Here is a 22,183-nt window from a genome sequence, read left to right as displayed (position 1 = left end):
AGTTACCCTGTCAGATAGTGTTCATGGCTGCAAACATGTCTTTGTGTTCCGTAGTTGAATTTTCTTCTGGTCAGTGATCTGGAACTTGCTCAAATTACTTTCTGGGATATGTAGTCATTTATCCATAATCTCTGGAGGGTCTAATTTTCATTGGGAAGTACAGAACCGAACTGCACTTTTGCATCTTTAATCATCAAACTCAGCAATGCTGCCATCCCAAAAGCATATTGATAGCAAGCCTGCTCAATGCACAGAATATTAAAGGGCTCCTTCTGCTGTTCCCATGGCAGCATCTCCTTCTGGGAGGGTGTTCTCCAGGAGGCCAAGCAGAGTGTGTGAGGGGTGATTTGACATCTCTGGATTGAAATTAGGATTTTCAGGCTCTGGGCTGCCTCTCAGCCTGGTTCAGCTGTGCATTCCCAAAATGTGATTAATTCAGGGCTTCATCCCACTGTAGATCCTTTCCAGATGTGTCTCCCTCTTGTGCCACAGACTGAGGGTGGCCACTCACCACAATCCAGAGTGACCCTTGCTCTGTGTGGAAAGAACCAGAATTCCCTCCTGACTGTTGCTCTGTTCTTCTAAAACATTTTGATGTTTACATTTTTGTACTGGAGTTTCTCATTCACTTTTCATGTAAACAATGATTGTTTTCATTCCTTTCTGGAGGAGGAGAGAATTGATGGGCTGTTGGTTTGACCAGTGTGGTTGGAGAAGTGGCAATTTCATCCCCATAGCCACTTTTAGAATTCTATAAATGTGGAAATCCAAAAATAAACGTGCCTTTTTTACCTTAGACATCTCAGCGTGTGAGTGTCGTTCATTTTGTGTCGTATTGCCACACCTGACATTTCAGACACCCAGGACCAAATGAAGCTTTCAGCTCTGCACCCCCAGCACGAGCAGGGGCATGGGCAGAGGATCACAGGAGGCCAGGCTGGTGCTCCTCAGCCAGAACCACCCCAGCTGCACATCACAGCCCTGCTGGGGATGCAATCCCCCCTGATCCCCTGGCCAGGCCCAGAGAGCCTCTCCAGCCCCAGGGATTGCAAACAACACACTTGATTTCTTGAAAGAAATGTCCCCAGTTAAGGATTAGCATTGACCATCCTCACACAGGGAAGAATTAAAGTCTGCAGGAACAAATCAAACCCTGGGGCTCTACTTTTCATTTAGCCCACACGTGAGCATTCCAGGGAACAGCCCAGGCTAACCAGTAAAGTGGTTGCTCAATTCCAAGGCAAATATTTTGATTAATGCAGCTCTGATTTAAAGGCATTAAATAAACTGCAGTGCTTAGACAGCCTCCTGATGGTGCAAATTTTAAATATTTTTGTATTCTAATTAAAAAAAAATCACCATATGAGACTGTTTGAGAATAAGGGGATGAATAATATTTCAGGCTTCCATTACCTTTGCCCAGGAAGGATCAGTACTGGGAGAGATTGCCTTTCCCCTATCCCTGATTGCTGGTGACAACACACGGAGAGGAGAGTCACCAATTCAGTGGCTTGAAGAACAGCATGCCCCATGTTGTGCTTACATTTCAAAATAAAGAATCATATGGCAGTGGGAAAGGGAATAAACCACTCTGCCTTTGCTGCCTCGTGTGTTCTTTCTACTGCTGAGCTCTCCTTAATGAAAAATGGGCCCAGGCTGGAAGAAGCAGAGCAGGAGATGAGGAGGAAATGGGGGCGTGGAAAACTACTGACCCTTGTGTCTGCCTGAATATAGAGACAGCAGAGGTGGGGGGTTCCTTAAAAGAGTCTGTGCGAGCCAGTGAGCTCATGGCTGGCTGCTTTTAGGGAAACAAAGTGAAATGAGGAAACTTCGGCCTGCTGGATATGATGCCTCAGTTTTAGATTTTATCTTTTTCACATTCTGTGCTGCTTCAGTGTGTGGGTCTGAGCTTCACATCAGGGCATGGTGAGCTCTCTGCACAGAGCAGAGAGACAAAACAATTCCTGCTCCAGCTGGGCACCAAGGACAAATGATCCAAATCTCAGCCCAAGAGCACAAACCCCGTGGGCTGGAGAGAGAAAAACAAGAACAATGGGACTGCAGGGGCTGCAGCTGGAACTGGACACTGAACTGCAATGTGCACATGGAGCAGAGCTGATCCCAGGGAGAGACCCCGGGAGCGCTCGTGCATTTTGGGACCATTTGGGTTCATCCTGGGTGCAGCCCTGGCTGGGCTCTTGTGCTGCCCAAGGTGGATCCATTGAGGAGATCCTTTTAATAAATCCCTACTTTATTCTTTAACTCAGTCTGGTCTCTGCTCTAGCTCAGCCTTCACAAGGCATCAGCTGAATGTGCAGATGTGGCAGGGATGGATGAGCTCTGGTGAATTAAAGGCCAGTGGCTCAGTGGCCACACAGCCAGGGTGAGGAGAACAGGATCACTGCTCAGTTCAGAAACAATTTTATGGAAAAAACATTAGGTGCCTGGCCTGCAGCAATTCAGGGAATTGTCCTTGCTCTACAGCTGGCTTGGTGCTCCGGTTTGAAACCAGACCATGTGCCACAAACACCTTGGAGAGTTTCACACTCTTCTGGCTGGTCTGGTGGGTATCACCCAGAAACAAATCCCTGTCACACCTGCAAAGATCTCTTTAAACAACACTAAAGAAGTCCCGACCTTTAGTTCTGAACAATGGGCCCAGTTTTGCCCTTTGGTAACAGATTCTGGGCCTCAGACAGCGCAGAATGCTCACAGTGAGCTACCATCCGTCCCACAGGGAATGATTCCCCTACAAAGCCTCAAAAGACCTTGGGATGGTTGGAATGAAGGGGGCTAGAGTAGTCTCTGAGGCTGGTTTATTTTAGATGTGAAGAAAACAACATCAGTCCTTGCTCTGATAGCAGAGAGGTAGAAAATGAGGTACATTCTGTGGAGCTCGAGTGACTCAGCAGCAAAGCTGCTCCTCTCTCCATCTCTAATTGAACTGAAGGATTGTTTCTTTCTCTCTGCCTTGGTTTATGCTCTGCTATAAACCTGTGCAAGGCCCTCAGCTCAATCAGCAGCTAAACAAAGTGATGCTTCGTGCTTAATTAACACCTTCCACCTATTGAGCACAAAACCCTTTCCAAAGGTAAACGAGCGCTCAAGACGTGGGGAAAAACGACATCCAATTATGGGGGATTATGAAATGAAGCTGAAGCAGACTGTGAGTACCACAAAGTGCACTCCTGCTCCCTCCTGCTGTCCTTCAGGACCATCCTTCACAGAGGTAATGCAGCTTTTACTCAAAATTTCACTGAGTACCTGAAAATTCCATTTCATAGCATATGGTGCAGAATCATCTCTTTTTTTTTTTTTTTTTTTTTAAGAGGAACACATTTCTTGTTCCTAGTTCAGGCTGAACAACTCACACACAATTACAAACACAGCATTCAGCACCATTTTTAACTTGGTGCAAGCTGGTCCCTTTTCCTCTGCCTTGCAGAGGGTGATAATTCTACTTATCACTAAATTGGTACCAGCTTTGCCCTGTGGGATACATTATGTCCCATCTTCCCATGAGTTTCTAACACCATCCTTACCTAGAGTTTGGGAAAAATAAAATTTCCAGTCCCTGGCCCAGGAACAGCTCCCACTCACAACCCAGCATGACCAGGTGCAGAAATAAGGTGTCTATCAACATTCCAGCTGATCACCCCAAGGGCTTTTCTCCTAAAGATGTAGTCCAGTGAGTTTTCCCAGAAAAAAAGTATCCTATAGACTGGGCAAGGGTATGGAAATGTGGATTTCAGAGGAAAGACTGTCACAAAATGAATACTACTCTCCAAATGTCCCCCTAAATCTGGGCCTCGTGCAGAGAGGGGTTTGGGATTCAGTGAGGAATGGGAGCAGCAGAAAGCACAGCCTGGTGACTCCAGCACTCGGCTGGAATTCTTTGGGGATGTAATTTAAAGATTGTGAACAATGCTCAAGTGGTTTACTGCCACTTGAGCCCAAGCCACTTGTCCCATAAATCAGTGTTAGAGCTCCTGATGCCTCTCCCAGTGCCTCATCCATCTGTGTTCCACAGACTCCCATTAGCTACAACTTTTTATCAATTTCACAGCAAATGAACTAGAGGGTGAGAAAATTCCCTGCTCTCCTTGGAACCAAGAAAGTGATAAGGAAGCTACAAACTTTCAGAACTATGGGAAGGAAAACCGCAGCAAAACATTAATTCCCCCCCAGATCATTCCCTCATGGTCTGCCCAGAGACACCAGGACTTCTTAGATCTTTCATTTTCTCCTGATCATGAGGGATTTGAGAGCTCTGCACCACTCAGAAAAGCAAACAACACGTCTTGTAATCACAATTTCATGTTTGATGCTGTCTGAGAGCGCAGAGGGAAAAGTATGGCTGGAACCACAATTGTTGGTTGTGTTTCAACAGCTGTTAAAATGCATGAAAATAATATTTTGGTTTGCACAGGCATTGCTGCTCCCACACTTCAAGCAAATAATGGCATTTCTGAGCGAGAACTTTGAAGGCAAGAGGAGGAGGAAGGAAACCTCCTTTGGCACGTCTCCTCCTCCACAGCACTTTCACCCCCTGGGTGTTGTGAGTGCAGAGCAGCCTGAGCACAGGGATGCTCTGCCTTTGATGCCTCAGGTTTTGGCTTTTCTATTTTTCACATTCTGTGCTGCTTTAGTGTGTGGGTCTGAGCTTCACATCAGGGGATGGTGAGCTCTGTGCACAGAGCAGGGACACAAAACAATTCCTGCTCCAGCTGGGCACCAAGGACAAATGATCCAAATCTCAGCCCCAAGAGCACAAACCCCGTGGGCTGGAGAGAGAAAAACAAGCAGGATGGGACTGCAGGGGCTGCAGCTGGAACTGGACACTGAACTGCAATGTGCACATGGAGCAGAGCTGAGCCCAGGGAGAGACCCCGGCAGCGCTCGTGCATTTTGGGAACATTTGGGTTCATCTTGGGTTCATTTTGGTTTGTCTTGGGTGCAGCCCTGGCTGGGATCTTGTGCTGCCCAAGGTGGATCCATTGAGGAGATCCTTTGAATAAATCCCTGCTTTATTCTTTAGCTCTGCCCAGCCTCTGCTCTAGGGCAGCCTTCCCAAGGCATTACCTCACAACTCTGCATCACGGAGTGACCCCAAACATTCCCACACCCCATGGGAAGTGATGGGCACTGCTTTAAAAGGTGACATCTGAGGAACTTTCCATTTCATAATTGAAATCATGTTGAATTTTTGATTCTCTCCTTAGATAAATCCTTTCCGTCCACTGTTTTTTCTGGGGTTTTTTTTCTATTTATTAATTTATTTAGGGTTAGATTTAGAGCAGAGAGTGTCTGGGGTGGGTGTGCTGCCCTTTGAGGTTTCTTAGCAGTTCAGTGAGGTTTGTAAAAATGTTGAAAAAGACCTGTTGATTGCATCTGTGTGTAATTACCAGTTGTGGAATGTAAGCATGCAGTATGTATTTATTGAATTATGCTCTGAATGTGAATAGTACACTGCTGCTCCTTAATTGCCTACTCTGAGAGGTGGCTGACAATGGGGCTTTTCATCTCCTCCCACTTCTGCAGGGAGAAATAAATAAAATTTCCTCTTTTTTGGTTTTTTTTGTTGAACAGTCTGCTGACATTTTGTCAGCCAGAACACATACATTAGGAAATACCATTTCAGTACAAGTGTTGCTTAGTAAATTTGAAGGCGTGTGGGGAAAGAAGCAGCAATAAGAGAGAGAAAAGTACTCAAAACCAGATATTTGAATAATGTTAGTGCTTCATGAAGTACCCTCAGGTTACTGAGAATTTAAAGGTATTTTGCATCAGGTTCTTGCATGTTTTGCTCTGTTGTTTTGCTTTTCCCAAAACAAGTTCGAATTTTCTGCCAATGTTAAGGGATGAAACTTCACTGAAATCTCTGGAAATGCACCAGCTTATTTCAGAAGCATATGTTGTCTGTAATATTTCTACAGAAAGACAAAATTCAAACAAAATCTGTCCACATAAAGGATCCTCACCCGTTCCACAGCAGGAATTTCACAGTGATCATACTCATTTATCCACCTCTGCTCACAAACATTCCTCACCAGCCTTAAAGCAGCAAAATCATGGTGTACCCTTGGTTCCCTCCCATCATAAATATCCTGAATATAGAGATGTGTTTATTACACCTGCAGCCATTCACACTAATTTAAAAGGAGCTTCAGCAAAGGGCACCTTAGGACGTGGTGTGGAGGAATTGACAATCTCCTGATTTAATGCATTACCACATCCCACATGTGACTGGAGCAGTTTTATATCTCTGACAGTGGAGGAGACATGCAGCTTAATTGAGTTCAATTTAGAAGGGCTGTAGAACAAGCCGTGTACAGTGGAAATTCTGTATTTTATGGTAGCACTGTAACAATTCTTTAACAGTAGCTGGAACTCATTTCCACACTTCTGACTTAACAAAAGAAAACTCAGCCAGGGCTCCCAAGTATAATTAAATTGGTATTCATCACTCAGCCATAAAGAGCACCAGAGCACTGTGAAACAAAATCTCTGGCAGGGGGTCTGAGCCCTTCTGTTTCAATTTCCTGAAGGCCAAGACAGCTGAAAGAAGATAAGCAAACATCCCTGCAGAAATGGGAAATCAGGATGGATTTCTGTGAAGGACTGGACAGAGAGCAGCATAGCAATGAAAGTGCTGAAGTGTTTACAAATCCTTCCACGGGATGCTGCACAGCTTGGGAGATGGGGACTCTGCATGCAGATGAAAAAACACTTTTTTTTTTTTTTTTGAGGAGCTGATCCAAATCCTGCTGAAATTTGTGCAGAGAGCTGTAGTTCTGTTTCCATGGATTTGGTGATGTCCCATGTGACCCATCTCAACAGTGTCACCCAGACCACAGGACCATGAGGCCACAATGATCACATCACAAATGGACAAGTTTGAGTCCCAGATATCTCTGTGGGTCAGGAGCACAGCAGCCATGTCCCACACAGATTGAAATCACTGAAATAACCACAGTTATTTCATTATATATTATACTATATACACTATACTTCATATATTTCACTATATTATTTCTATATATATTAATATACTAATACATTTCACTATATTCTTTCAATAACCACTGAAAAAATCAGTTTTTTCACTATATACTATACTATATATACTATACTTCATATATTTCACTATATTATTTCTATATATATTAATATACTAATACATTTCACTATATTCTTTCAATAACCACTGAAATAACCAGAGTTATTTCACTTTATACCTTACTATATACACTATACTTCATATAGTATAGTGAAGTATAGTTTACATACCATAAACTAAGTGAAGTATACTTTATATACCATACTTATATATTTCACTATACTATTTCTATATATTTTAAAATGCTAATAAATTTCACTATACTATTTCAATAACCAGAGTTATGGTCTTCCAAAAGAACTGTTCTGAGTAAGTAAACTCTAAGGGTCTCACAGAAAAGGGTACAGCTGACAAGGGGGTTGCTTGTTTTCACAATCACCGTCATCCCTTAAAGTAGAAACAAATAAAAATAAAAATAAAATTTAAAAAAAAAAACCTTGGAATAAAATCCTCTCACTACAGGCAAAAGTTCCTGCTTAGGGGCTCTGTTTTGCTGCAGTTTCTTGAGCCCTGTTTGATTTTCAGCAATGCTCAGGCAGTGCTGACAAATGCCCTGTGCAGCATTGTTGGTGCACATTCTGATTTAGCACAGCACAAGTTTTAATCACTTATGGAAATGTTTGATGTGGGGCTTCAGGGAGTGCTGCTGAAGTATTGATTGCTGCTTCAGACTCGTGCTTGTGCATTCTGAGCTAATGAAATCTGTACCAAGGACCAAAACTGGGCAGTGATGTCAACAGAATGGTGGCTCATTTGGCCATGGCTCAGTCCCCACAATTATATTAAGTGGTTTTATGGGAATAAAAGCAGGTAGCAGTAAGCCAGCTGAACTACCCTTGAATGGCCAGTGAAAACAACCCAGATATTCTGTTTGAAATGCTCACTTCACAGCACAAGCATCAGGCAAGCAGCATTTCCCAGACCTTTTGGACTGTCGGAGTCCCAGTGAGCACAGAAAAGGGACAGAGAAGTCATCTGCTGTGCAGCATGTGGCACCCCAAAGCCCCTGGCTGCTGGGAAACAATGCAGAGTGCTCATGTGTCACAATGCATCCTTGGTGGGATTTCTGAAGCTATTTCTAAATAAATTCCTTCTGCCAAGTGCATTTGATAGGGTCCCCAACCCAAAGGTAACCTAATTTTTGTGAGTCCCTGTTAACACCAGGGCCTCAATGTGTGTTTTTCTCCTGCATATCTCTCTTGATTTGCATGGCTGGTGGTTTTTTCTCTCTTGCCTCAGCCAGGCTTTGTTATTTTGCTGATTCCCCTGCTGCTGCATTGCCTCTGCTTCCAGTTCTCTCACCTCTGACCTGCACCACCTTTCAGGTGGAGGGGAATCTCAACTGCTGCTTTCTGTCTGTGCCCTCTCTCCAGTCCTGCTCAGAAGCCAACAACAAAAGTAAAAGAACAGCAGCTGAAATGATAGTCACCATTCTCCAGATTTAATAACAGTATGAGAAGAGTTATAAGACTTCTAAAATCTCACTTTCAGAGCTGAATTCAGTAACTAACCCGAAGTTTCAAAAAAATATAATAACAGTAGCAAGAGTCCAAGATTTTAGAGTAAGGTAGAGGGCAGTAAGTAATTGGAAATTATTTAGAATCTTGCAGACAATAAAAAGGAGGAAAAGCAGATTATTCTGGTCCATGAATATGCTTATAATTAATCACTAATGAATAAAACTTTGTGTCCTGTCAGCATGGAAACCTCCTGCGATCACTGCCTTGCCTCCTTTTCTGAATAGGCTGAACACACCAATGAAATTCAGCTTTACACCTGAAATTTTTCCTGTCAAAACTAGGAAACACCTTCTCCAAAAGAAGTCTTCATTTCAACAGCTGCATTTTTTTTTCCACAGCAAACTTCCAGCAGTTTGTGCTGCGTGGATATAAGGAAGGAGTTTTTTGTGAGGATGGTGAGGCCCTGGCTACTCAGAGAGGCGTTGGATGCCCCAGCCCTGGGAACATTCCAGGGCAGGTTGGCTCTGAGCAGCCTGATCCAGTGGAAAATTTCCAAGCTGATTACAGGGAGTTGGGACATTTAAAAGTCTCTTCCAGCCCAAACCACTCTATTGTTCTAAAAATGTAGGTAACAACACTGTCAGAGACCAGAAGATGGGTGAGGATGGAGGGAGTCTGGCATACCCTGGAAATGAAGCTCTGTATCTTCCTAAAAAGGACTCCAAGACCTTGTTTAAAGGCTTTTGAATTCAATAAACAGAGCTCAGTGATTTAATGAACTCTGAATCATATTCATTGCTGAAGCAGGGACATTCAAACAGAAATTGTCCCTGGTAACGAGGCACAGCCTGGCACCCCAGAGCAGAGCAAAGGGCAATTTCCAGACAGAGCCATTTGGGTTCTGTGCTGGGCTGTACCAGCCCTGCCAATGGCAATAACAATTCCCATCCAGTGGACACCTGGATGCTTGGAATAGGACAGAGAACATCAGCTCATTTCATTTTGGCTTGCAAATAGCTGCAGGTGGCAAAGCTGTTTGCTTGCTTACAGCACAGGATGGGCTCCAAGTGCAAAGAAAAAGCCTCTGTTATCCCACAGCCCCCTCCTGCACCTTCCATATGTATTCATTTAGGATTTAGCCAGACCCAGATGTAAAATGAAATACCTTCCTCAAGGGGAAAAAAATAAATAATATATGAAGTGACTTTAAACAATTCTGTAAATATTTTTAAAATACAATCAGAGCCCTCAATTGGCATAACCAAAATTTGTCACAGCACAGTTGTCAAAGGCACTGCAGTGAATTTAACAGAGCCATCTTTACAGGCAAATGCTGAAAACAAAATATCTGAGTTCTGCTCTTTACAGGCACAGGAGCTCTCCATGGTGGAAGCAAATGCTGAAAACACCAGATCCGAGTTCTCATATGTGAGTCCACAGAGATCAGTTAAACCCCTTCTGTGGTGGCTGAGTTTGGGTATCAGGTTTTGTCACATCTCCTTTGAAAGCAACTGAGGTGAGCTGTGGGAGTGGGAGGGGATGGGCACAGCTGGATGCTGCTGGGAATGCTCTGGGGGTTGAGGGATGGGAGGCAAGGGATTTACAGCACGGCCAGGAGTCTGTGCTGTGGCAAGGATGTGAAGAACAGATAAGGATGTCCACATAAAGAATGTGAAGAATAGATATTGAGGCCTCAGGCAAAAGGGAAAAACATTTCTGGAGCCACAGGAAACTGGGTTTCCAACTCTGGGAATGGACCAAAACTAAGCTTGGAGGTCAGAACCCGTCTACCTGGACAGACTGGAATCCTATTTTCCCTCCATTTAGAAAAAGGATAGAAAATACATTTAAATGCATACAAGCTTGAGAGAACAATAATTTATGAAGCCCATCTAGATACTCAGAAGAGAAAAGTTACATCCTAGGGAGGAAGAAAAGCCACAAATGAAATTGAATGGCAGGAATAAAAAAATGACACATAGTCCCTACACAGTTATTTCCTACGAACGCTCTCAGACAATACACAAGACATTGTTAGTGAAAATCAAAGTTATTTTCTCAGCCCAGGCCATTTCCCTGTTTTTCATCTCCACCAACATTTTTGCAACCAGAAGCAAATATTCCCTTTAGTTTATGACACACAGAGCAGAACGAGATGAGCAGAATAAGAGCAATAGAAACGCACTTTTGTCAATAAGGGAAGCAACTCTAAATTGGAAGATTTCACTGGGACAGACAGAGCTCTACCTGCCAGCAATTACCCAGCCTTGCCTCTGGAGCCTCCTCAAATGGAAGACAAATGGATTTGGAGAGGCCTCTGCAGTGAGGGCTGGGAAAGGGACAGAAAGCAAAAAGCAGAGGTGGAAAACTCAGTGAGTTCCATCACAGCTCTGGTGGGCACAGCTGGAAAGAAAGGCAAAGGGAGAGTGGGAGAAGAGAGCTCTTCCTCCTGGATTCTCCTATGCCAAGAAATAGGCTCTTCTTTGGCTCTAAAACTGCATGACTTTAAAGGCTCTTAATTTTTAAACAGAAGGCATGATTTTTCTTTCTCATTTCTGTCCTATAATGAGGCCAAATTTTCACAGAAATTTTCCTTTCTTCAGTAGGAAAACCAATCGTTTTCTATGAAAGCTGCCATGAAATATGGAAAAAAAAATCCCTATTATTATGTAATCTTGATTAATTATATTTTTTAAATTACTTTTCTTCTGCCTTCCTTACAAAACCCAGAACTCCACTGTTTATCTTGTTATATCTAAATTAGCAGCCTCCCCAAGCAGGTGTTACACTTGGAAGACAACATGTTGCAAGCAATTAGAGAATTGTATGTAAATACACAATTTGTCTGAGGAAAAGAAAGCTCTTTGGTGTGATTAAGTATCATTTAAAAAATTTGTGCTAAAGAAAAGTAAACAACTCCCCAAGTGGGTGATGCAGGATTGGAAAATGTGGTTCCCTGGGGGACCAGCCCAGGGAGCACAGTGTGGAAGGTCTGAGAGTGCTGCCTCATTTTGCAATCTTTGTTCCTGAGAGACTTTGCTCTTGGAGGAATTGATGATTCAGAATGTGATTTCTCCTCCATCAGCAAGTCCTTAATAAAGGAATGGATTTGTGGCACAAATCTTGGATGCTCTCACTGCTGGGCATGGGAAGCATGAGCAGGCAGGGAATGCACAAGGGGAACAGGAATGCTCTGAGAAAAGGCCACAGATGTGAAAACTGAGCCCATCTGGAGGAACTTTTCCAGCAGATTTTACCTGGAGTTTTGTCATCAACTTTCCAGCAGTCCGAAGGGGAGGAGAGCCAAAACCTGGTACAGAGCTGCACAACCCCACCCACGGATTCACAGCTGGGCCTGCAAATCATGGAAAACTCTGCAGGAAATCTGTGAAAAACTCCTGCACTCCACAGAGCTCCCATGAGAATGCAGCTGGAATTATCTCTGTTTTACTGCTGGATAAACCCTTGTGAAAGACAGAAAAGGAGTGAGCCTTCTCTCTGCCCACTTTTGGGTGTCCACTGCTTTCCAAATGAGTGAAAATGCCCACCCTGATGCCTCTCTCCTGTCAAATGGACACATTTTAACAGGAAGACAATGAAAAGGGAGTGATTTTTATTCCTATTTCTGCCACTAAGTATTGTAACATCACAGGCTCTGAGGAGACTTGTCACTTTAATTAGACCCTTGAGGCCCTGAGTGGCTGAAATCACTTCTCAATAATCCCATACCAGTAAGTAGAAAAAGCAGAATTCTGTATGTTTTCCACCCCAATATGTACTGGCATTGTCTAGTAAGCACATTGGGCTACTTGTAGAAAACTTCTTATTAGCAGAAACAAAAATTTCCACCAGGCCTGAACTTTCCCTGTCCCTCGAGCCAGAGATCTGCAAAGACAGCAACCACAGCAAAACCCCAAAAAAGTGTGACCACAGCACGACCAGAAGAAAGCAGCCATGCATTAAAATACTGCTCATCACAGGGGAAAATTCCCCAGATCAGTTCCTTTTATTTTCAGGGGGTATGAAATAAATGACTTTTCCCTCCTGCTCACCTGTCTTAGGTACTGATTACTTCACTCATAGGACAAGGAAGGGATGAAGTCCAAGGAGTCAAGTTTTCCTGGAGGAAAAGGATGAGGAATCACCTTAGATCCATTTTGAATATGAAATTTCAGGAGTCAGTGTGGGGATTTTTCATACAGTTTATGAAACAGGGTTGTTGTATAGGGTGCAGCTGGAATACCTTTAGTGTCTGACCTCCTTCAGCTGAACTGAGCTGGGTCTAAACCTCTAATCTGGGGCACTTTGCAAACACCCCCTGATCACAGAGGAGCTGTTGTGCAGAGATATTCCAGAGATATTCCCTGACCCCTCCAACAGGAGCTGCACTTCTTTCAAAAGTTCAGAATTCAACCCCTCAGCATTGCTTTGGCCGCCTCACAGGGAATGCTGCAGTAATTCAGGAGCGCACTGACAAACCTGAGGGACAGTCACACCTCCTGCTGCCCCCCAGCAGCACATCAAGGTGGTCCCTGCACCCCAGAAGGCACACAGGGATGTCACCTCTGCTTTCCCCTGCCAGCAAACAGCCTCTGGGAGCTGGGTCAGAGCCATGGATGGCAGCAAGAGGGAACAAGCCAGCCTAAATGATGCCTTGGGAAGGCTGACCTAGAATAGAGACTAACTAGGCTGAGCTAAATAAAGTAGGGATTTATTAAAAGGCTTCAATAGATCCACCTTGGGCAGCACAACCCAAAATCGTCACAAAATGGTCCCGGAGTCTCTCCCTGGGATCAGCTCTGCTCCATGTGCACATTGCAGTTCAGTGTCCAGTTCCAGCTGCAGCCCCTGCAGTCCCATCCTGCTTGTTTTTCTCTCTGCAGCCCACGGGGTTTGTGCTCTTGGGCTGAGATTTGGATCATTTGTCCTTGGTGCCCAGCTGGAGCAGGAATTGTTTTGTCTCCCTGCTCTGTGCCCAGAGCTCACCATCCCCTGATGTGAAGTTCAGACCCACACACTAAAGCAGCACAGAATGTGAAAAATATAAAAGCCAAAACCCGAGGCATCATAAAGAGTGGCAACTCTGCACCCTAGCCGAAAAAAAACCCTCTCTCTCCTTTTGGAGCCTTGATTCTGCCTTGCCTTCACTGTTGCACATGATGAATAGCATGCAGCAAATTAATATTTAAGAATTCATCACCGAGAGGTGATTACTCAGCTAGAGCAGACTCAAGTTATTGATGCTTGGCTCCCTAAGTGGGTTGGTTTTTTTGGGGTTTTTTTTGTTTGCTTTTTTTTGTGTGTTTTTTTTTTTTTTTGAGTGCCTATAAACTAAATTAAGACATTTAAAACATTGTACCATTACACATCATTAGTTTTCCTGATCTGCATATTTTAGCAATTGTTTATGTTGTGTAGCATGAAGAGGCATTTCTAGCAAGTTATTTCTGAGCAAAGCTGGGTAGTTTGGTTGCTCATGTGTAATCAGAGATTAAAAATCAGAATGATCAAAGAGCCTCAAAAATATCAGGGGCCAAAGTGGAGAAATAGTGTCACACAACGACACTCAGGAATACAGAACTTTAAAGCATCAAATACAAAGGAGAAACTCAAGAAGACCTGGCATGTCACAGATGTGGCCAATTTTTGAAGAATGCCACTGGCATATGAAAATTTGGATTTCCCTGCACGTACCAGTCTGTGTTGAACCAAAACCACACAGACATTGGTCATAGTCAGTTGAATGAGAGAATTAGGATCCTGAGGGCCTGATGTGGAGTGGTCTTGGGTTAGAGCCAGGTGGAGCTGGAATCACATTTGGCTCCGTGCCACAGGGCAAGAGGACCACACAAAAATAATTATCCCAACAATATTTTGCACTGTTAAGCAACAAAGGCATGATTTTCAGCGTGTAATGCCTATTCACTTGTAATTGATCCAAATGGGACCTCATTCTTCATGAGAAGGGCTTGGAAAAGGGCCTGACAAATTGTCAGCTTTGTGCTGTACCTACATATGTTCCACAGCATACAGGGGTATAATCTTGAATTAATGCATTTTATAACTCGAGCAAAACTCATCTGGTTCTGTGGTGTAGAACTGAATGGCTGCACTTGGCAGGCTTTTGTAAGCATTTAAGACCGCTCTTTATAGGCAAAATAACAAGACTCATCAATCCCATATTGTTCTGTTTGTAAAAAAAAAAAAAATAAAAAAAACCAAACAACAAAACAACAAACATTCTGAAGCTGGGAATACCATTCATGAAGTGTCCTTGTGTTAGACTGAAGGCTTTAATTGGCTGTGTTAAATTTTATCTGGTTAGATGTGCAGCCAATAATTCAGTGGTGCTGCATCAGCTGTTGGTCCCCACTCAGCCCAGGGCTGGATTATTCCATGCCCTGGGATTCCACTGGGGAAGTTTCTGGTGTTATGATCAGAGGGAAAAGCAGCAACCATAAAAAAAAAAAAGAAAAAGAAAAAAAAGACACCTCAGCGTGACACCGGTGCCCGACAGAAAAGGCAAAGCTTGGTGCATCTGTTTGGAGTTAAAGGGTTTGATTAAAGGAGCCCAAGCCAGGTCTGGAATACCACGGAGCCATCTACTGGGAAGTGCAGCTCTGTGCTCCTGCCTCCTCCTGCTCTCAGCTCCAGAATTAACCCCTCCTTGATGCCTTCAGATTTTAGCTGTTATATTTTCATATATTTGTGATCCTGCAACTAATTAGTGTGTAACTCTGAACTCCATGGACAGTGTGAGCTGCAGCCTTCCCATTTTGGGCAGACACAACAATTCCTCTCCAGGCCTGGCAATCAAGGACACCTCACTGCCTCAGACCCTTCGAGATGGAAACAAAAGTGAGTTGGGTGAGAAAACCAGGACTAAATAACTTCATTACCTGAAGCTGGAATTGGAAAATTAACCCCCAATATGCAAATGGATGAAACTTATAAAAGTGAAAAACTGTTGTCCATTTTGGGTGGACTTTGTATGCCCTAAATGTACCTGAAAGCCCAACAATAAATATAAATAAACTGCTTTTTATCCCCTTAATTTTGTCTGACCTCTGTTTTTTAGGTAGTTCTTGGCCCTTCCTATTCCAGGGAAAAGGGAGGAATCCCTGTGTCCCAGCTGGATCTCCAGAGGAATGAGGTTCTCTGAACACCCCTGAGTTTTGTGAGCAGGGAGGTGTGGCCACCCTCCAGGGAGGTTTGAGGACAAGAGCTCAGGTCAGGAGGAATTTGCTGTGCTTCAAGGCTGGCACTTGTTTCTGCAGGGAACTGGAAAAGTTGATCTTGCTTTTACAACGCACTAAAAACATCTTTTGCAATGTTTTGGGTCAACAGTGCTGGGAAACATTTCTGCTTTGTTGGAAGAAATATTGGGTAATCTTAGGTGCTACTGATGTGCCAGGGTTTGTTTTTTTTTTCACAGAATTCCCAGAACCACATGGTTGGAAGAGACTTTCAAGACTGAGTTCAGCCCAGCCCCAGCACCTCAACTCAAACCTGGCACCCAGTGCCACATCCAGGCTTTGTTAAACACACCCAGGGATGGGGACTGCACCACCTTCCCGGGCAGCCATTCCAGAATTTTATCACCCTTACTGTGAAAAACTTTTTCCTGATATCCATGCTATATTTCCCTTGGCACAGCTTGAGACTGTGTGCTCTGGTTGTGTCAGTGCTGCTGGAGAAAGAGCCCAGCCCCAGCTGAGCACAGGCACCTTTCAGGAGCTTTAGGGAGTGATAAGGTCACCCCTGAGTCTTCTTTTCTCCATTTTAAACAACCCCAGCTTTTTATTAATTCTTCCTTTTTGGTGTTTGGTTTTTTTCCTAGTGTCCCCCTCTTTCTTTCTTTTTTTGAAGGCTGTTTGTCTACCCAGGCAAATGCTTTGTCCATACAGCACATGCTACTTTTTCCCCAGCAACGATTCCATTTCCTGTAGTCATTTGAAATGAGGCCCCAGATTAAAAGAATCATGATCAGCAAGCATTTTAAACATAGCCAGAGCTGCATTTGCATCTGTCTTAATCAAACTGCTTGCTAAGTGAAACAGCTCTCCTAAAAATGGAACTGATTGCTTTTCATGTCCTGCAAAATGACTTGGGTAGACAATAGCTGAGCAAATGCCCCCTAATCTGCTTTGATATTAATTTCACATCTATATTTGAGCTTACCATTGCATTGGAGTTTCCATGCCACAGGATTTCATCCTTGGGAGAGGAGGAGTTGAAGAGTTCAAGTGGTGCTGTAGGGAATCAGTGTAAACACACAATTCCCAATGGTGCAGAAGGGCTCTGTGCTCCAGAAAACTGAGGGAAAAAGCAAAACTCTCATTTGAACATGACCAGTTCCACACAGCTCATGAAAATTTAATTTTATTAAATATTATGTATAATTTACATATGTGTAAATAATAAATATATTAACCTTTATCTTTAGAGCTGAGTGCTATTATTTTTTTAAGAGTTTTATGGAACCCAGTGGAACAAAGACCTTCTCTGTTCTTGACCCAAACCCTGGTAGGCTGTAAGGGCAGCTATGCCAGAATAAGGGCAAAGAACTTCAAGGTTTGGGTCAATATAAACAGAAAAAAACGTGGAAGTTTCTATGGATGCAACACAAATATTCTGCTGCTTGGACCCCACACCAGCCACAGGAACTTTGTGGGAGTGCAGGAGCCAAAAGGGCACGAACTGAGAATGAACTGACAATCCTGCCCTCAGCTCTATTGGCAGGTAAATCACAATAAGAAAACACACTCTACCAGTGAAAGGTTAATTAGTTGTCTCTGTTTTCAAATGTTCTGCTGTCAGGTTTGGGCAGGGTTTGCCTCTAAGTGCAGCATCAGATGGGTTGAAACCAAGGACAATGAGCAGGAAACTTTAATTACAGGACAAAAAAGGATTTCTGCTGGGGCTGGTGGAAGTGGGAGCTGAGCCCTCCTGGGAGTTTACATGGGTGGGTAGAGCTGATTATCAAATTTAAGGAAATAACAACTATAGGTTACTGGCCTTTCTCTCCTCCACTGCACAATGTGTCCCCTGGCCTTTTTTTTCCATCCTAAGCTTGCTCTTCCCACAGATAACACAGTCAGAGCGAAGCTGTCAAATTAGGGAAAAATTGTTTCCACCAAATTATTTCATCTTTACAAAAAAACCCATCCTTACCTTCACTTCGTAGAAGGCTTTCCTTAGAACCATTTAAAAACCATTTAAAAAAGGATTTTTATCTTTTACTTCCTTGTCCCTTAAACACTGAAATCCTAATGCACTTCTAATTAGCCACAGTTTGTAGGGGTTTTGTGAAGCCATTATGCTGTGCTAAGAGGACACACACTTTATCAAGGCTTGAGCACACTCTAATTAATAGAGATCACATGCAGCCCATTAATTAACTCAAATTGGTAATCAAACATGCAGAAATAGTGCTTAACTAACCCCTGGTGGCCCCAAGGGCAACGCATTCCCTGAGAGGTGGTGGCACAGTGCCCCAGGAACACCAGTGGTACCCCAGGGTGGGGTGCAGGAGGGTTAATTTGACAGAAAATACAATAGCAGAGGATGTGTTTGCATGGGAACTTCTGGGCCTGGGAAAAAAAAGGATAAATTAGACTTAATGGGAAGTTAAGATTTTCTAAACAGTGACCCTTGCCTGTTCTTCTTGCTCTGACCTTGAGTTCATCTCAAGCTGTGCCAAGAGAAATACAGGTTGGATATTAGGAAAAAGTGTTTTACAGAAAGGGTGATAAAGTTCTGGGATGGCTGCCCAGGGAGGTGGTGGAGTCACCATCCCTGGGTGTGTTTAACAAAGCCTGGCTGTGGCACTGGGGGCCAGAGTTGAGTTGAGGTGTTGGGGCTGGGTTGAACTCAGTAATCTTGAAAGTCTCTTCCAACCTGGTCATTCTGTGAATTCTGTGATTATTGCCCACCCCTTTCCATCCATCCATCCATCCATCCACCCATCCATCCATCCATCCATCCATCCATCCATCCATTATCCATCCATCCATTATCCATCCATCCCTCCATGCCAGCCTTGGAGCAGAGGTGAGGGCAGGGATTGTCCCACAGCCCCACAAACAGCTGGAGCTGCTGAAGGGGCAGCAGGGGAGGAGAACCCACAGGCAGAGGGACAGGGCTGAGCCAGCTCTGAACAGCTGCAGTCCCAAAGCCAGGCATCAGAATGCACCTCATTGTTTGTAGGAACACTGATATTTCCAGAAATTGTGTCAGCCCACCTTCCTCAGGAGCCCATGACAGCAGAATCATCTTTGGAGATGTTTAATTCCTTCCTTTGGACCTGCAGTCCTAAATCAGACCAGTTTTACCTCGTCCATGGGAAAATCAGGTGGTGTAAATTCCCCACCTGAGTAATTAAACGTGACTCAACAGTGGGCAGCTACTAATCAAGAGTAGCTATTACCATCTTCATGGGAATCAGGAAAAGGACCCATTCCACGTTTACATTTAGGTCATCAGCTTCTTTCCCCATCCCTTAGACCTTCCCTTGGCACTTTGCTGGTCCACCAGTGTTATATTTGGGTGAATCATAACTTAAAAAACCATTGTTCCTGTTTTCCAGGAGCCCTTACAGTCTGAAGGTCACAATGAAGACAGAACAAAGCAAAAATAACCGAGCTAAGGAAAAAATTACTTCTAAAGCACTTTCCCTGCTCTGATTCAGTGTACTTAAATTACTAAGTAAATCAAACTCTAATAAAGCATTGTCCTCTGACATGAAATCACCACGCTATAATTCTGCTTCTAATCACTGGTGGTGCTAGGAGACAGTGAACACTGCCATTATAGGCTGTGATCTCATTCAGCTTCATGGAATTTTTATACCAGAAGGGAAAACTACTTTAATCTATGTGTCTTCCAGTAGAATCCGGATCAAAATGCATCACTTGGTAACATCCTGAGCGTGTTTTGTGGTGGGAGCCAGGACAGGTTTCAAGAAGGATTCTAAAATGAAATAATGAAAACTCTTCTATAGGCTGTGTGTGGAATTTTAGCACCTGAAGCCTGAGTGGAATTTCTGCTGGCTCCAGTTTTCTGCCACAGGTCCCATCCTGCCTTCAGTCCCTGAGTTACTGCGTTTTGGCTCAAAGTCAACACAGGGCAGTTATTTTTCCACTGACCTCCAGGGCCATAACTTCAATTGGAATGAGTCATTACAGTTAAAGCAAAATTAACTGGATCTCATCCTGCCTTGGCTTGTTAAATTAAGGAAATGTCTGCTGTGCCTCACACAAGCTGTTCCCTCATGTGGGCTTTAATCAAAGCACATCAGAACCTTCTTTCCAACTGGACAATGCCTTGATTACCTTGAGTTTTCCACATCAGCAAGTTGTTCTGAAGCTTTTCAGAAGGAAGCTGTGGTGGGTTGGCCTTGAGCCACTCCCTCAATGCTCTGCCTCAGCAGAACTGGGGGAGAAAAGGAGATGGAAAAGTTCACAGATCAAGATGAAGACAGATAAACACTTTAATAATTGAAACAAGGCAAAGTGTGCTGCTACTACTTATTAAATTGTAGTACAAAGGAAAGAAATAAGCCCCTACAAAACCAAGTGATGCCCAAGTGACAGTTGCCCACAAACCTCTGAGCAATGCCCAGCCTGTCCCAGAACCAGTTCCCCCAATTCCTGTACTGGGCAGGATCTTCTGAGGTATGGGATGTTCCCGTGGCCAGTTGGGCCCAGCTGCCCCAGAATCAGTTCCCCCAATTCCCATACTGGGCAGGATGTTCTGAAGTACTGGATATTGGGCTCAGCTGTCCAGAACCAGTTCCCCAGTTCCCACACTGTTATGAGGTATGGGATGTTTGGCCCAGATGTCCCAAAACAGTTCCCATACTGTTCTCAGGTGTGGGATATTTGGCTCAGCTGTCCCAGAACCAGTTCCCAAAATGTTCTGAGGTGTGGGATATTTGGCTCAGCTGTCCAGAACCAGTTCCCACAATGTTCTGAAGTGTGGGATGTCGGGCCCAGCTGTCCCAGCCGTGCTCCCTCATGGTCTCTCCTGCAGCTCCTCGCTGCAGAGCCACAGGGACCTCCTCGATTTAGGGCCAGCACCACTCGGCAACAACCAAACCCACCAGCGTGCTGCCCACACCACCCTCACTCTGAGCTCCATACACAGGAGAACAAGCTCCATCCCAGCCCAAACCAGCGCAGCCACCAAAATGTCACTGGATCTTCTGTGCCCAACTCATGGTGAGTCCCCAGAGGGACCTGGAAACCTCCCCTGAGTGCTGGTTCCAGATTTAGAGCTCCCCTCTGCAAGCTGCCATGCAGCACTTTGGGAGTGTTTAGTATGTGCCACGCCGATTTTGTGCAGCGATAATTGGTTTTAATCAGAATGTTGTGCAGCTCTGAGTCAAACACATTACACAAGTCTAAATATATTGTGTCAACACGGCTCCTGTGCACGAAGCAGGGGTAGGCCCAGCTCAGGAGCTCCATGGAACACCAGGATTCTTTAGGAAGAAATGCTGATTTAGTGGTGCCTTGTCCCAGAAGAATCATATTCCTAATAAAGATTATTGGAATGGAAATAATGGAAGGGAAGGAGAGGAGGTTTAGGGACTGTGGTTTCTCCGTTCCCTGTGTGGTGTGGGGCCTGTTCTGTCTGATCCCGTGTGGGATGGGGCAGGATGGAGGTGAACCTCAGCCTGACCCCACTCTCACTGCCAGTAGTCTGCAGGAATTAAACGCTGAGGCACCTTTTCTAAATTTAACACTGGTATGGGGGGTGAGGGACAGTCTTGAGAGTTGTCCAGTTGTATTAATTATCTATATATATTGTTTTTAAAAAAAAAAAATTCAAAGAAACATTTCATATAGACCATAAAGGGCATTTGACACAGACAATAATGAACATTTCATATAGACAATAAAGGACATTTCACATAGACAATAATGAACATTTCACATAGACAGTAAAGGACATTTCACACAGACAATGTAGACAATTTGTTGAAGGTGCTGGGCAGTGGGGGATCCCCAGAGCAGGAGAAACCCCACAATTAAAGGAAAGGGCAGCCAAGCCCCCATCATAAAAAGACCCCACGGCTCATGCATTCCCTGGCACTGGTTTGAAATCAATTTAAATGGGGTGTGAGAAGCTGTGGGCCCCGTTCAGTGCAGAAAGAAGCAGGAGATGATGGAGAGGGGATCTGGCTCAGGAGCCAGGCTCCTGTCTCCGGCCATTCCCTCTCACAACCCTCCTGTGGTCTCATAGCGGGGAGAGAAAAGAAAACCATTTGCTTCAGCTGGCAGGGGGAATCAGGAACAAATTGTCCTTAAGCACCACTCGAAGTGAATTAAAGTAACAAACTCGCCTTAATGATCCCTTTGGAACAGACAGAGCCTTTCAGTATTTTACTGCTCCTTCAATTCTCCATGGAGGAACAAGCAGCTCCTGCTTTTCCTCAGCTTCATTCTGTTCATTCTTTAGACCACAACTCTCACAATGCTTTATTTTAGCCCTCAGCAGCCATTGGCACTCAGAGTCCATCACAATCTGATCATACTAAAGGCACCATTTTCATTCCTGAGTATTTTAAGAGCTCTGTAATTTTTTCCCTTTACAAAGC

General features: G+C 44.1%; 1 long non-coding RNA gene across 3 annotated transcripts; it reads right to left on the bottom strand.

Annotated features, from left to right (window-relative positions):
• Positions 1-414: 414 nt before the first annotated feature.
• On the bottom strand, positions 415-21,200 carry LOC135279206 (uncharacterized). Of its 3 annotated transcripts, none has more exons than XR_010346495.1 (5): positions 20,724-21,200; positions 19,914-20,013; positions 16,762-16,896; positions 12,633-12,700; positions 415-534 (listed from the first exon to the last, which is right to left on the bottom strand). It is a non-coding gene; the product is annotated as an uncharacterized LOC135279206 (long non-coding RNA). The 3 variants fall into 3 exon arrangements; XR_010346494.1 differs by lacking the exon at positions 415-534 and adding an exon at positions 11,839-11,935; XR_010346496.1 differs by lacking the exons at positions 415-534; positions 19,914-20,013; positions 20,724-21,200 and adding exons at positions 11,839-11,935; positions 17,755-17,888.
• Positions 21,201-22,183: the final 983 nt, after the last annotated feature.

This window comes from Passer domesticus, chromosome 12 (assembly GCF_036417665.1).
Source record: "Passer domesticus isolate bPasDom1 chromosome 12, bPasDom1.hap1, whole genome shotgun sequence".
Classification (NCBI taxonomy): domain Eukaryota; kingdom Metazoa; phylum Chordata; class Aves; order Passeriformes; family Passeridae; genus Passer; species Passer domesticus.
This window is presented reverse-complemented; position numbering and strand designations above follow the sequence as displayed.